Genomic DNA, 13,131 nt, shown 5'->3' with positions numbered 1-13,131 from the left:
GATGTACTTTCGCAAATAAATAGCAATAACATTCGGCTCCGGAAGATGCCAAAATGATTAATGTCACATGATTGCTTTTACGTTTGGAAGTGAATAGCAGTTACATTCTGCTCGGTACTATGCTAAAATAAATGTCGGATATTTGCTACATGTGTATTACATTTCGAAATGAATAGTAACATTCGGCTGCGTTTGATGGTAAAAAACAAAACAAAAACAAAACAAAACAAAACACACACACACACAAAAAAAAACTGTCTGATGTCTGCCTTGACGTTCAAAATTCGGCCCCGTACGATATGATGAAATAATTGTCAGATGACTCATTTCACTTTCGCAAGTGGACAACAGTGGCATTCGGCTCCGTACGATGATAAGATAGATGTCGGATGTTTGCTTTTATACTTGGAAATGACTTACTGTTAAATTCTGCTCCGTATACGACAGAGCTGCCAACCTTTCGAAGCACAAATTAGTACTCAGCAGCTCCAAAATTCGTATTTTCCACCAGAATTGGTATTTTTTTTTTCAATCTCCCTCTTTTTGCTATGAGGCCTACAGGCTCTAAACATAACGTTATGACACATGCCGAAGCATCCAGCTGGTCACCAGCACGATAAAGATTCTAAACTACGCAATGTTCAGCGTTGATTGATTGCTTTCTCGCAATGTGTACAACAAGTTTGTACCTCCAAAATCTTTCTGGGCTGATTATGGAAGCTTCCATTTTCTAGCAGGGGACGGGGAATGCTTGATCTTCTCAAGAGAGCTTCTGTGTGAGCGGATGCAAAACTCTGTTCTGTGTTTCCAATTATGTACTATCAAAACATAATCATGCGTTGTTTTCAGGCTTTTTTCATTTTATTAGATTTTAAACATCAGTATTTTTCGAAGTATTCCAATTCCTTTTCCCCTGACTGGAATCGGAAAGTCTGCTATAACGATGATCGCAAAATGCCGCGCTGTGTGTGGAAGCGCCGATGTGGTGCAAACCACAGACCTGTGGTGCAAACACGTGGCTTCATTTTCAAGTTTAAATGAATGCGCCATGTGCTCCTGCCTATAAGATGTTACTGCAAGTTCGATGGATCGAATGCGCCATAGCTGAGCTGAGCTGAATGGCTTGTTTACGGTAAACATGCAATTTACGTTCGATATGAAGAAATCATTACGTCTTTCACGAGGGAAAAACACACAAAACAAACAAACAAACAAAATACACCCACGAACGAATGTTGATAGCCAAAACTTTGAAAAGTAATAAGCAGTTTTGATGCGCGTGAACTGAAATTAATTGTCATTACACGTTGTATTTTGCTGTCTAACCAGGTGATGACTGCATCTCATTGGACCTTCTCGTAGTGAATTTGTCTGGGCATACGAGACCTTTCATGTATTTCTGTGATTGCATTTTTAATTGACTAAATAATCAATCCTTTTGTTATTGTTCAGGGAACATTAGATATTCGATCAAGTACACTATAATCGACTCTTCGATGTTCCCTACAAAGGCTATAGACATAGAATCATGATATCTTTGGAATTATTCCTTTAATTCAACTAATGAGCTGGTTCTTCGATCGATATTTCCAGGATACTTACACGCTGTTTATTCCAATGCGCGCATTCTTTCGTCTGGCACGCACCTGGGTGTGGCACCTGCTTTTGTGGAAATTTCCACAAGGGAGAGGGGTGGGGTGTCAAGTTTCTTCGAGCCGAAGAGACTGCATACACAATCTCTTCGCTTTTATTTATTGTCATTCGTGTTTTCGCCTTATTCTTTGCTGATATTGAACATTTAGATTTAACTTTACGAAAGTTGCTATAGCACATGGTTCGTTTTGTTGTGAGGTGTACGTAATTTCTTTTTTTTTAATCATTCTTGAGAGGGGAAAGAAGAGTAAGGGGGAAAGAAGACTAGAGGGAAAGGGAAATAAAACAAACGTCACGTACGCTAAGCATTCACAGGAAGCCGTCTTTTTACACCAGTCACCAGCATAGTTATCATCACTATCAGACATCACTCAAGATCATTTTAGCCTTTTCCTATGATCAACATTAAGAAACACGTATAATCCCTCGAGATAAATACCTAGGAAACTCAATAATAAATACAAAGTATCAACACCTCCCAACAACACAAACATTTAGAAAAGACAACAAATAGCACATCGAAGCGGCTGGGATCAAACTCCGTCGCTTCGATTGCAGCGAAGCGGAGAAATCGCCGTTACGAAAATAACAGTGCGAGACACTAAGAGAATTACGTTTAAATACTTCAAAGTATAAAGGGAACAGATAAAGTGATATAAAATGTAAGAAATCGTACTAAACGAGGTGTGAGAAACGACGGAAATAAAGAAGTTTAGTAGACGAAGTTTAGTAGTAAGCTTAGGCTCTAGCAAAAGTTTTGCAGCACCGAAAGCTACGCGAAAATAAACACACATATAAAACTCGGTATTGCGACGAGATCCTATGGGATCAAGTCAATAAACGATACAAAACAAAGGAAATTGATTCATTTTGACGGGAAAATAGTTTGTTATAAGTATTCTGTTATATGAGATCTCCTTTAATAGGCCTAGAAATAATCGAGTTTCCACGATACTCTGGAAAGAAAGTTCGAACGCTTTTCACCTGCACATATACTGCAGAGGGCAGTGCACATCAGTCATCAATACACGAACAGAAACTCACCTCTACAACTTCCTCGCAGAAAATGATGCAATAGCGTTATAAAAAAACACACAACACTCTAAAAATCATTTCGTACTTGGGAGGCAAGGGACAAGAGGATGAAAAGAAGAGAAAAAGAAGCAGACATTGCACAACGGGACGCTTTCACCCCGCCTCATACGGTACTGTAGTGGCAGCTGGCTACAGTGTGTAGACACTCCCCAGCCGGCCGGCCACACATTGGGATACCACGGCGATCCATGTAAACATCCAGGGTCCGTAGGCGACAGGGATTCACGCGCGCGAAGTTCTGTTCGGTGTACACAGTACGCAAGCAGCGATATGCGTGTGCGCACATTTTTCTATTCAGCGCTTTCCACATACGGTGCGTACGCGTTGCATGCTGAATACAGATAACATGGCACATGCGACGTGCGTTTGCTATATTTTTACCCATTATTTTTCCCCACTGTGAATTTGTACTTTCTAAGGACGTTTTCATATTGTCGTATTCCCTTCGATTTTTCGTATACGAATTTTTCGGAACGGTTGGCAGCTCTGGTACAATGCTAACATAAATAACAGATTATTGCTTTCACATTTGAAAATGATTAATGGTATACATAGGCTCAGTATGATGCTTAAATAAATAGAGGATGTTTGCTTCACATTCGGAAATCAATAAGAATAACATTCAGCTCCATAAGATGCTAAAATGAATGTCGGTTGTTTGCTTTTATACAGTGTATTTGAAAATGATTAACGGTAATATTCGGCTCCGTAAGGTTCTAACATATTACTATAGTAAATGTTGGATGATTGCTTTTACAATCAGAAATGAATAGCGGTAACTTTCGGCTCTTTACAATGCTAAAACAAACAATCTGGAAATGCTCCCACTTTCTCATCCCAAAAGTAAGCTATGACCACCTAATAGCATAGGCATCAACTTTTATAATTATCTATAAGCCTATTTGCTAAATCTTAGAATTCAGAATAATGGTGATAAGATGATCTACTTTTGTATTCATTTATTTTAGACATGGGTACCTGTCACGTCAGTAATGCTTAATAATTGTTTTTAGTAGGAACGATTCAGTTTTTCCTATGTTTTTCTTGATTTTTTTGGCCACCAAAAAAAAAATAGAAATCAATGATTTTGGTGGTCAAAAATAAAAATTAGTTTGGAGCCCTGCGATATCATTGGGCTCATCATTACTTAATCTTTCCCATGATACGCTAATATTTATATCATCAATCTGCCGACGTCATCCGACAATTCATGATTCAAACCCTTTTTTTTTTTTCATCGTCCGTAACCCAACTTTGAACACAGACAGGGTATTCTTTCTCATTCTAGAGTAATGAAGGAGCGCACTTTCGGCTGTGATCTAAGTCCTATTATCATCATGAGTTCATGTCGCCGTTTAGTGATCTAAACTTCAGCTTTGCTGAACTGTTCAATGTCTTGAGCAGGAAGCGAAAACAATGGCTGGACTAAGGAACCTTCGTTTTTAAAAGGGGGAAATAGAAACAAAAAACACTGAAACCGAACAAGCCGGCCGAGCATTGTTTAGGTTAACCACGCGTGGTGATAATCGCGCCCATTGATCGCTCTGTCCAGCTGGCTTAACCCTATTCTAACTGGGAGGAGTTTTTACTGGGGTGACCCCCCCCCCCCCCCCTTCAGATCTCGGCCACCGATCGCGCGATCGCTGCGAAATTTTTCCTGAAGATAGAGCTGGATGTCAACTACAAGATTACATGGTCATACAATAGAAATATATTGCCTTTCTATTTTTAATAAATTGATTATGCAAAGTTGTGCATGAAATCATATTTTCACCTATAACTCCGTAAAAAAGACTGAAGTGTTACTAAATTTTTGTGTCAAAATTCCTCAAGACATATAAACCAATTTTCATTTAAAAATAAAGCACAGTCAAAACCAATTTCTTTTGTTTTTTATTGTTTTGTTAATTTCTTATGTATTTTATTGTTTTTTCGACCTTGTGTTTTCTGTTGTTTTTCAAAATTTGTTGCAGGCACTTTTTCAGGCTTATCTACACTATATAGAATTGATTAATTTCAATGGTTCAAAGATGAAATACTATAATTTATATTAATTTAACCCCCAAAACACAATTTACATTCAATTTGCACACGATATCATGAATTTGAGCTGTTTTCCGGTTGACATGCATTTGCATAACATTACGTAACTTCAGAACGGTGTACTCAGACGTCGCAAATGTGGTCTCAAAATATGCGGAAGACTTCAATGAAAAAAGTTGTGAAACGACGCGGCAAAATCTTTGCGCGTTGCAGAATCGTGACGCGAAACGTGGGGGGGGGGGTCAATTTGACCCATTTGACCCCCCCCCCCCCAGTTAGAATAGGGTTAAGAGTATGCATATTGACCAAAAATAGTCAGAGGGATGCTAATTTACTCTTACAAGCTATCGCTACTATTTAAGTTGAAAACTGGAACTTTCTGAAAGGTTAAAGATGATCGTAAAATCAGTTCTGGCTACAGGATTTTATAATAATTATAATAGCATACAACATGTACCAAGTTTTCATCGTTTACCTGTCTTATCACTCCAAAGCAGTTCAGCTTAACTGTTGGCTTATAGAAGTGATCATCAATCGGTAAGGATTAGTCAGATGAATTCATGAATTCACTTTATGCGTCACGGCTAATCGAACTATTCAACATCGTTGAAGTATTGTAACCATACTTTTTTATTTTCATAGTTCAAACTATTTCTTAACATTTATATGCAAAACGAAAGTACTCTACACGTTTTTCAAAATGCTCAGATGTAATGAGTCAATTCCACAAAGATTGCATTACGGCAACCTTTACTGACCTAAACAAGTTTTCTATAGAGCTATCAGTTCTATTATAATGGCATTCTGATAACTTCGACTGCGTTTTGAACTCGTACCGAGCACAGCATTCAAAACAACGGGTTTCCTCAGGTCCTCTTTAGGTACTGGTATACTTGCTAAAAGCATTCTCTTTAGCTTCCATTGACAACAACATGGGAGGAGAATGGAAGCGATCAACTTTCTCGGTAAATGAGGCTTTTCGTATATAGCACACATTGCGTGCCTCTTTCTTTTTTTCTGTTTCTGTTGTTTCAAACTACACTGCAGCCGACACACAACACAAACACACCAAAGTTTACATTCAGGCAACCGTATTTTGGTATTGGTTAGAATCGAATTATATCTTTGTTGTGATTGGCTAATTATCTGTAGCACAAACAAAACAAAACAAAACAAAACAAAAACAAAAACAAACAAACACAAAAATGCTGAAAACTGCTTATCGAATATCAGTGGCGTGCCAAAGGAGTAAAATGGAGTCTATACTCTAAAGGGGCCTGAGCTTTTGATTCCAGAAGAATCTTCGTCAGAGGCAAAATGATAATCAGGCAGGGAAAGCAATCACATTACAAAGAAGTTCACACAACACGAACAGTCAGGGACAGGCTAGGGACACGGAACAAAGAAAACAAAAGGAGAGGATGGGAGGTCATGGGCAAGGAGGCCAACAGGTGAAGGGAGGGGGATTAAAGCAGGAGGGTGGATAGACAAAAGGCATAGGAGGGTCAGTGATAATCCTGAGTGCCATGGGGGTGCATCCATTTAAGAATGAATTTTCTCACACACCCAAGCTGTCGCCATTTATGTGTGTGCGATGAAGCGTTAACGCCGTCGCTAAGCAGGACTGTTGCATCATGGGGGGGGGGGGGGGGAACGGGTTGTGAGCTTGAACATAACCTGAACTTTAAGGGCGATTTTCTTTTTTTTCTTTTTCTTTTATGACTTCTAGGGATGCGGAAAGGGGTTGTTTTATATATTATTGTAAAGATAAAACTATACAATGTATGTAGAATTCAAGTATTTATATATACATGTGTAGACATGCCTAAAATTTCGTTTACTGCGACATACGCATTTCGACCGAGCGCATCACGACCTGTATGGACTACGCACATGTATTCTTTTATCTTGCGCTCTGCTTTTGTGGGAATTTCTTCAAGCATAGGTGTCAGTGGTACGTTACGTCTGCGGTCATTAATTCCATATTTGTTAGTTTGTCTGCTTTCTTATTCTGTGTTTTATGCATTTTACTTGAACTTAAAGGTCTAGACATTTCGTTTGCTAAATGCACGCGAGTCACGTTGCATTGTATGATGTATTTTGTTTCGTTGACCATTCATGAGAAGCGTTTCTTTGAGCAAACTCTCTTTTCACACCAAAATCACTTATAGAAGGTAGTCATCCACATTGGTTATCAAAATAATAATTCCGTCATTTTCCTTTCGTTCAGAAACAGGAATCAGAATTCTCAACACGTCATCCACATTGGTTATCAAAACAATTCCGTCATTTTCCTTTCGTTCAGAAACAAAAATCTGTTATTCTCAACACGTTATTACAAAAATTACATCTCGCAGCGATAATAGGGCCTACTAGAACCAACTCATCGCAGCAAAATGACACATTACGGTAACGAGGACATACACAATGCTTGAACAAATTACTTTGCTTCAAAATGTAGAAACAGATGAAGTGACATAACAAGAGAGAGGGCGCACCGAAAGAGGTACACTGTATCAAGATCAACTAAGATAAACTCTAACAAAAAAGAAGAAGAAGGAGGAAACTATTCCCCCCCCCCCCACACACACACACGCACACACATACACACAAACGAGTAGATACACAAAGGTCATATGTTTACCTTTGGGAGCAGTGATTTAAAAGATGTTTTAGATATCACATGTGATGCATAATAGGTCCGTTGTGCAAAGCATCCTACATAATTTTTTGTAATAAAGCCTAGAATATAAGGAGATATCAGTATTTCTCTTATAGATTGTAAAGAACCTTCGGAATTAGGACCTTTGTTTCATTTTCGGATTAACGAACCTTCGGCATAACGAACCTTATTTCATTTTTTGATAAATGAACCTTTGGAATAACAAGTTACAAACCTCATATTTTCGGATTAACGAACCTTCGGAATAGCGAACTGTAACCGTTCACATAGTGTACTGTATTTTCGATAATACGGATTCAATTTTTTTTTTCCAGCGGTTGTTTCTATCCCTATAACTCACATTTCAGAACTATGGGGGTTTTGTTTCATGTAAGTGGTGAATCAATACGCCTTTAATGCATGAGCAAAAACATGGGAAAGTTTGAATGCTTTTCACGTGCACATCGTCACATAAAGAGAATCAGGTGCTGACGGACCATAGAAGTGTCTCAAAATCAATACTGCCATGCAGCTTGCACCAAAATCACAAGAAATACTACATGAAGATTCTGATAGGTATTATCCCATAACAGGGGCGGATCCAGGAATTCCGTAAAGTGGGGGCGCGTTTACAAAATTAAAGGGGGGCGCACGCACCCCTCCCCCATTTTTTTTTTTTTTTTACATTTCTTTTGTTTCAACAACAACAAAAAAATAATAAGGGGGGGGGGGGGGGCGGGCGCCGGTTGCGGTCCTCCCTGGATCCGCCCCTGCGTAACCAAGTAAGTTTGAGAGAGAAAAGTTTGAGCCAAAAACACAGCGTTGACAAGTACTACCACAAATTGCATTTTAAATATGGTATATAGTACACAGTACGAGAAAGTATACAGCACGAGATCTCTAGTTTGATTTTCATTTCGCTTCGAATAGTAGACGAGCAGTGACAATCCGTCAAAGTGCAAACTACAGCTAGGGCCTAGCGGCACAGTTTACAGGTCTACCTTCTGTTCACTGCATGGTACACATAAACAAGAACAAAAGCGTTTTCTTCTTTTGCATGTTAGCATGGGGACGATAGTGAATTAAGTTCACCAAGATTCAATGTTTGTAAACAAGAAAGCAGCGCGGAGCAAAGACCTCAGATCGTTGTTATAGCACACGTGCATCTATTGTGGTAACATTTTAATCAACGCACTAACACCATCTGAACATACTCAACGATCATGCCACACAATCACTGTGAAGGGGAAATGTTCAGCAACAACAAGAGCACGAGTATGTAGCCTACCATATACTGTACGCGCATTCATTCCGTGAGTGCCAAATACAAGCTAGAAACACACGCAATAAAGAAACATCGCAAGTTCATGAACTGAGGGACCTTTTTTTTTGTCTTATATCTTAACAAGATAAAGACGTTGTGATTTCGGGTGCTGTTCGTTATTCCGAAGGTTCGTTATTCCGAGGGTTCGTTTATCCGAAACACATAAATTCCCTAAACCATAGAGGTTCGTTAATCCGAAAACGAAAAAAGGTTCGTTAATTCGAACATTTGCGGCGTTATTTCGAAGGTTCGTTAATCCAAAAATGACATAGGGTTCGTCATTCCGAAGGTTCGTTAATCCGAAAATGAAATAGGGTTCGTTATCTCAAAGGTTCGTTGATCCGAAATGATATAGGATCCGAAATGATATAGGGTCCGTAACGAACCTTCGAAGTAAGTCGAGCTTTGTTTCATTTTCGGATTAACGAACCTTCGGAATAACGAACCTTATTTCATTTTCGGATTAACAAACCTTCGGACTAAAGAACCTTACTAACGAACCTTCGGAATAACGAGCTGTAACCGTGATTTCATAACCAATTTGTTTAATTGGACCTTTTAAAAGCTATGATTGTATCGAATCATTGAGAGCAATGAAATTTAACGGCCTTCTGTCCGCCGTATCAAAAGTGTGATGATAAAGGGGATGTGCGCATTGTCATTCGAAATACATGTAACTACATGTACATGTAACTCTACATTTAAGTAATTAGTCTGATTATTATATAGCAACTGATTTTGGGATTGATAGTCACTACTGACCGTTTTTATTCTCGTAAACGGCACCTGTCAATCTCACAGGCGTCAAGTCGAAGCACTCACACGTCATGAATTGACCATAACGTAAAAACGACAGAACTCTACACACGAGAGTTCTGTGATAAAAACACGCTGGGCACACAAGATGAGTATGTTGGAACCACATGGCGCACTCACTGCTGGCAGGGCAAGCACGTGCTTTGCTCATCGAACTGATCGTTTTTATAGCGATCATAATATCGCTGCACAGCAGAGATTCGTATTCCAATGCACAGTAGGCCTACTCTCTCTCTCTCTCTCTCTCAAAAAAAAAAATGAAAACATTCACACTTGAAGGGGTGGATACATTTAAAACGGAGTCAATTGGAGTGAAATTGGAGTGAATTTTGAGTGAAAATGTTCATTTTCACTCGGAGTGACCTCCGGGATCACTCGAAGATTTTGGAGTGCTATTGATGTAGCGCGATTCCGCTGCTTAAATGCATTCAGTTTTGCTCATAATCATTAATTTCATCCTTCTTTTTTTTCTTGGAAAGCAAGCACTCCTTAAAGAGGGAAAACCCCGATTGGACAAATTGCGACGTAAACATGCATTGACATAGTTATGTGATACCTATAAACAATTTATCATGAAAGGAGAGAAGGGTACCTACAGTACATGTATCCAAGATAAACATTATGCATGCACGTGTAGTACCACTTCTCGGGGACTCGAGTGAAGTTAAACGCAGCTTTGTTGATTACATAATGCCACTCTGGTGGTTTCGCCATACCCTTCTCTCTCTCCTACGTTTTCTTTGTTTTCTCCCTCTCTTTGTCTTTTTCTTTTTTCCCTACAAATCGTGTACTTTAAGAATAGACAGACGGTGTTAAACTTCAACTCAAGTGGCTTCTTAAGATCTGCGCCTCTTTCATCCATCTTAGGGACCGTGACACTATTGTGAATGACACAATTAAAAGCATCACACAAGGACTTTCACGCCTCGTTAGACCTTTAAGACTCAGATCTTTTTCTTTCTTTTTATGTGTGTGTGTGTAGACGTGGACGCCATTGGGAAATATCAAGCTCGAGACAATAAGTGGCCACTTACAATATAATGACCGACCGATGTTGAAGGTAGATTTAATCAGTAACTAAGTCAGAAATTGGGGAACCAGTAAATAAATAGGCAGCGATCGACACTTCGACGGTTTGCCAATCTAATGTGCAGCGATCGACGTCGAGAGTGTCAATCAAATACGTTATTTACGGTCGACGTCGAAGGTTGACATAAATCAGTAAGCAGCGATCGATGTCGAAGGTTGATAATCGAATGGGTGCTGTTCGTAATATTCCGAAGGTTCGTAATTCCGAAGGGTCGTTAAATTCGAAACACACAAATTCCCTAAACCTACAGGTTCGTTAATTCGAACGTTTGTGGCGTTATTCCGAAGGTTCGTTATTCTGAAGATTCATGAATCCGAAAATGAAATTAACGGAACAATATACCTTCTGAATAACGAATCTTCGGACTAGAGAGCCTTCGGAATAACGAACATCGGAATAATAGCTACCGATGTGTAAGGTTGATGAAATTATTAAATAGCGACCAATGTCCAAAGTTGATTAGGTCATACCGTCCGACGTTAGTGATCGAGAAAACTATAAAGTAGCGGCTGATGTCGAAGGTTGATAAAATAAGGACAATTAAATCAAATAGGTATAGCGTCCATAATGTCGAGATCAAATAAAATTGAGCAGCAACGAAGTGTCGAAGGTTTATGCAATCAACTTGGTATCGCACGACGTCGAATGTTAAGCAAAATTATCTGATTTATCCGACATTTGTTTTAGCATTGTAAAGAGGCTAAAGTTACCGTTATTCATTTCTGATCGCAAAAGCAATCATCCAACATTTACTATTGACACCTTACGGAGCCGAATGTTACCGTTAATCATTTTCAAATGTTAAAGCAAACAACCGACATTCATTTTAGCATCTTACGGAGCTGAATGTTATCCTTTTTCATTTCCAAACGTGAAAGCAAACATCCGCTATTTATTTTAGCATCTAACTGAGCCGATTGATACCGTTAATCATTTCCAAATGTAAAAGCAACAATCTGTTATTTATTTTAGCATCGTTCGGAGCAGAACATTACCGTTATTCATTTCCAAATTTAAAAGCAAACATCCGACAATCATTTTAGCATCGTACGGAGCCGAATGTTACTGTTTTTCATTTTGAACGTCAAGGCAGACATCAGACATTTACTTTACCATCAAACGCAGCTGAATGTTACTGTTCTTCATTTCGAAATGTAATAGCAAATATCCGACATTTATTTTATTATATGGAGCAGACTGTTACTGCTATTCACCTCCAAACGTAAAAAGCAATCATCTGCCATTTTCTGGGCATCTTCCGGAGCCAAATGTTATTGCTATTTACTTTCGAAAGTAAAAGCAAACACCCGACATCTGTTTAATCATCATACGGAGTTGAATATTAGTGTTATTAATTTCCGAACATCAAAGGGATCATTCGACATTTATTTTAGCATCTTCCGGAGCTGAATGTTATTGTTATTTACTTTTGAACGTAAAAGCAAACATCCGGCATTTATTTTTATCATCGTACAGAGTTGAATATCATTGTTATTCATTTCCGAACGTCAAAGCAAAGATCCGACATTTATTTTAGCATCTTCCGGAGATGAATGTTATTGCTATTTACTTCCGAAAGTAAAAGCAAACATCCGACATTTATTTAATCATCGTACGGAGTATTATTGTTATTCATTTCCAAACGTCAAAGGGATCATTCGACATTTGCTTTAGCATATTCGGGAGCTGAATGTTATGGTTATTATTTTACTTTCGAACGTAAAAGCAAACATCCGGCAAATTACTGATACTTTTCAAAAGATTTTCGCGGATCGATTTCAGCTAATTTCCTTCATGTAGCCGATGGTTGACGGGAGAGTTTGATTTTCATATCATTAATTCCGCGCTGGAGCGCTCGGGCAAATGCGGGTGTTTAGACGAGCGTGAAAGTGCGGGCGACTTCCCTCGTCTGTACGCGTCCAAACGCCCGCGTATTACCTAGTACGCCCGGACGAAAGGGCTTCCCGCATTTGCCCTAGGGGTTTTCGTGACGTTTCCCGCGGTCGGCACTGTATGTTCAGGTAAGGTAAAAACTTCCCATGTACAACTTGTCACTATTGAAAAAAAAAAATCTATCCATGAACCTTCCTAAAGTGAAATTAGAGGTCGAGTTGAAATTCATTACAACAAATATATGAACATTTGAACTAATGATTTATGAAACTTGTAACATATTTACATTCCCTAGGTCTGTTAGATAACAATCTAATAAAGGGATATGTTAACACTTTTGATCATTACATTCACAAAAACCATATAAAACTGCTGAGAACTCATTTCTCTTAACAATATATTCCACATTCTTCAAGAATCATTAACCTACATGTATAACTTTACAGAAAAAAAAGCTTTGTTTGTTAAAAATTCAAGAAAATAAAATCAGACAAAGAACAAAACCAGAAATTTCAGTTACACAAGTATGATTCTAAAATAAAGAATGCAAACCCA

The 13,131-nt window shown here is 38.6% G+C and overlaps 1 protein-coding gene across 1 annotated transcript in view; it reads right to left on the bottom strand.

The window, feature by feature from the left end:
• The window catches only part of LOC139727731 (uncharacterized), a 55,503-nt gene that overhangs the window by 3,342 nt on the left and 39,030 nt on the right, over window positions 1–13,131 (bottom strand). The window lies entirely within an intron of this gene.

Source organism: Diadema antillarum, unplaced genomic scaffold (genome assembly GCF_040938485.1).
Source record: "Diadema antillarum isolate AM-2024a unplaced genomic scaffold, OU_Dant_1.0 seq00000149_RagTag, whole genome shotgun sequence".
NCBI classification, from domain to species: Eukaryota; Metazoa; Echinodermata; class Echinoidea; order Diadematoida; family Diadematidae; genus Diadema; species Diadema antillarum.
Note: the sequence above shows the minus strand (reverse complement) of the source record. Positions and strands in the feature narration are given on the sequence as shown.